Below are 3150 nucleotides of genomic sequence, written 5' to 3' on the forward strand. Positions count from 1 at the left end.
GTATCTCATGAAGGAGTTAAGGTAGACCCTAGCAAAATTAAAGCCATTAAGGAATGGAAAATCCCCACATCCATAAAGCATTTGCGAGGATTTCTTGGGTTGACAGGGTATTATCGCAAGTTTGTTAAGAATTATGGGAGAATAGCAGCACCTCTAACAACATTATTGAAGAAAGATGCATTTTCATGGACTCCGGAAGCAACAAAGGCCTTTGAACATCTTAAAGAGGCAATGTGCCAAGCACCGGTCTTAGCTACACTGGACTTCACAAAAACCTTTATTGTGGAATGTGATGCTTCAGGAAATGGAATTGGTGCTGTTCTAATGCAAGATGAAAGACCCATTGCTTTTGAAAGTCGTCCAATCAAGGGAAAGTTTTTAAGCAAAGCTATTTATGAGAAGGAAATGTTGGCAATACTCCATGCACTTAAGAAATGGCGACCCTACCTAATGGGAAGACACTTCAAGGTAAAAACGGATCATGATAGCCTTAAATACTTTTTAGAACAAAGATTATCCTCTGAAGAGCAACAAAAGTGGGTCACAAAGATGTTGGGTTATGACTTTGAAATCATCTACAAAAAAGGGAAGCAAAATGTGGTGGCAGATGCACTCTCAAGAAAGGATGAGGATGTGGAAGCATTTTTGTGCGCTATTTCTATTATCCAACCAGATTGGATAAATGAAGCAAGGGAGGAATGGAAGAATGACGAAGAAGTGTGGGCACTTATTCGAAAGCTACAACAAGATTCCAGTACGTCTGATACATTTAGCTGGAAAAATGATTCGTTATGGTACAAAGATCGCTTATACCTCTGTAAGAATTCCCAGCTAAAACAAAAGATTCTTATGGAATTGCACACTTCTCCCTTAGGAGGGCACTCAGGATTTTTAAAAACTTACCACAGGGTTAAGAAGGAATTTTTTTGGGATGGCCTTAAATCAGATATTCAAAAGTTTGTGGCAGAATGTTTGGTTTGCCAACAAAATAAAGTTGAAACAATTAAGACACCGGGTCTATTACAACCTTTATCCATTCCAAGCCAACGTTGGGAGGAGGTTTCAATGGATTTTATCACAGGTTTACCCAAGTCTGAGGGAAAGAGTGTCATCATGGTGGTAGTTGACAGACTTACCAAGTATGCACACTTTTGTGCATTATCACATCCATTTAAAGCCAGTACAATTTCTACTGCATTTATGGAAACAATTCAAAAGCTACATGGAAACCCAAAGATTATTGTAAGTGACAGAGATCCCATTTTCACTGGAAATTTTTGGACAGAATTATTTTCTTGTCTTGGTACTCAGTTAGCTCATAGCTCATCTTATCATCCTCAATCTGATGGGCAAACTGAGATAGTAAACAAATGTTTGGAAGGATATCTTCGTTGCTTTGTATCTGATAAACAGACACAATGGGTCAAATGGTTGCCTCTGGCTGAATGGTGGTATAACACTTCCTTTCATACAGCAACAAAAATGACCCCATTTATGGCACTTTATGGGTATCAACCACCATCCATCACATCATATTTAAGAGAAAATTCTAAGGTTCAGGCAGTGGAACATCACATCGAACATCAACAACAAGTCCTCCAACTCTTAAAGGATAACCTCGTGTTGGCACATAATAGAATGAAACAACATGCAGATCAACATCGCAGTGAAAGAAGTTTTGATGTAGGTGATTGGGTATTCCTATGGCTAAAACCATATAAGCAAATGTCCCTCAAGCAAGCTAAGAAGGATAATAAATTATCACCAAAGTATTATGGTCCGTACAAGGTGTTGCAAAAGATTGGTACTATGGCATACAAATTGGAGCTTCCTGCAGCTTCTCGATTGCACCCAGTTTTCCATGTTTCATGCTTAAAGAAGGTTATAGGCGACAAGCTCCCAGTTCAAACAATATTGCCAGAACTTGACGAGGAAGGAAAAATTATATTGGAATCGGAAGCAGTTATAGAAACAAGAACTCGACAGCTACGAAATCGATCAATTTCAGAGTACCTTATCAAGTGGAAGAACTTATCCGCTGAAGATTCCACATGGGAGGATGAGAATTTTATGCAGAAGTATCCAGAACTACTCAAGTGTTGAGGACAACACTTTTTTGAAGGAGAGGGGCATGTTGGGTCCCTATAATACTAGTGATTACCCCATTACTATTGTAGTTATACCCCTTATTTATATTGTTGTGCCCCCATTACCCCCATATTGTTATTAATGTGCCCATAGAATTCCTCTATTGTTATTTTTGTGGCTTTATATTATTATTGTTAGGTCGGCTGGATTATATTGTGACTCCATAGACTCCTATATATAGAAAGGAGGTTTTGTCATTTGTATCATCCAAGAATTTTTCATTTATGTAATGTAAAGGAGGTTGCCCCCTCGAAGAGGCTAAATTCTAAGGCGTGGATCTCTCTTTTATATCTTTTTGTGAGCTGGTTTCATAACAGTACATGATAGGGGATCAAAAAAAGTATTTCAACCTCAAGGATATACTAGATGGAGGTAACGTAATCCTTGTGAATAATGCATCCAAAAGAATCACAAGAAAATGAACTATCAACATTAATAATAGAAGGACCAAAGCCCATGATTTCCTGTATGTGGAAGGATTGAAACACGACCTTTTAAGTGTCAGTCAAATGTGTGAACAAGTGTTTGATGTCACATTCAATTCCAAAAGATATGAACTCAAGAACTTAGATAAAGGAAAATTGGTGGAAGAAGGTAACATGATCAATAAAAATGTATACACCCTTAATAGATTTGAAATTGAAAAATGTAGTGTTGGATGAATAGAAGAAAGCTAGTTATGGTATGATTGGGACACATCAATATTGACAACTTGGTAAAATTCATAAGAACTAAAGTTGTCGGGGAGATGCCCAAAATTTCAAAACCTCACAATGATGTCTGCAAAGCATGTCAATTTGGGAAGCAAACCAATGCCTTATTCAAGAAAAAAAAGTATTTAATATCCTAACCATTGGAAATTATTCAAACAAATATTTGCGGACCAACCGGGATGTGTGTTGTAAAACGAGAAAGGCATTTCATGTTGTTTGTAGATGATTTCATAAGAATAACTTGGGTTATTTTTCTTAAAGAAAAAATTGAATCTTTTGAGAAATTTAA

Source organism: Pinus tabuliformis, chromosome 2_2 (genome assembly GCF_031772625.1).
Source record: "Pinus tabuliformis cultivar Carrire ecotype Pingquan chromosome 2_2, CPIR1, whole genome shotgun sequence".
In the NCBI taxonomy this organism is placed as follows: domain Eukaryota; kingdom Viridiplantae; phylum Streptophyta; class Pinopsida; order Pinales; family Pinaceae; genus Pinus; species Pinus tabuliformis.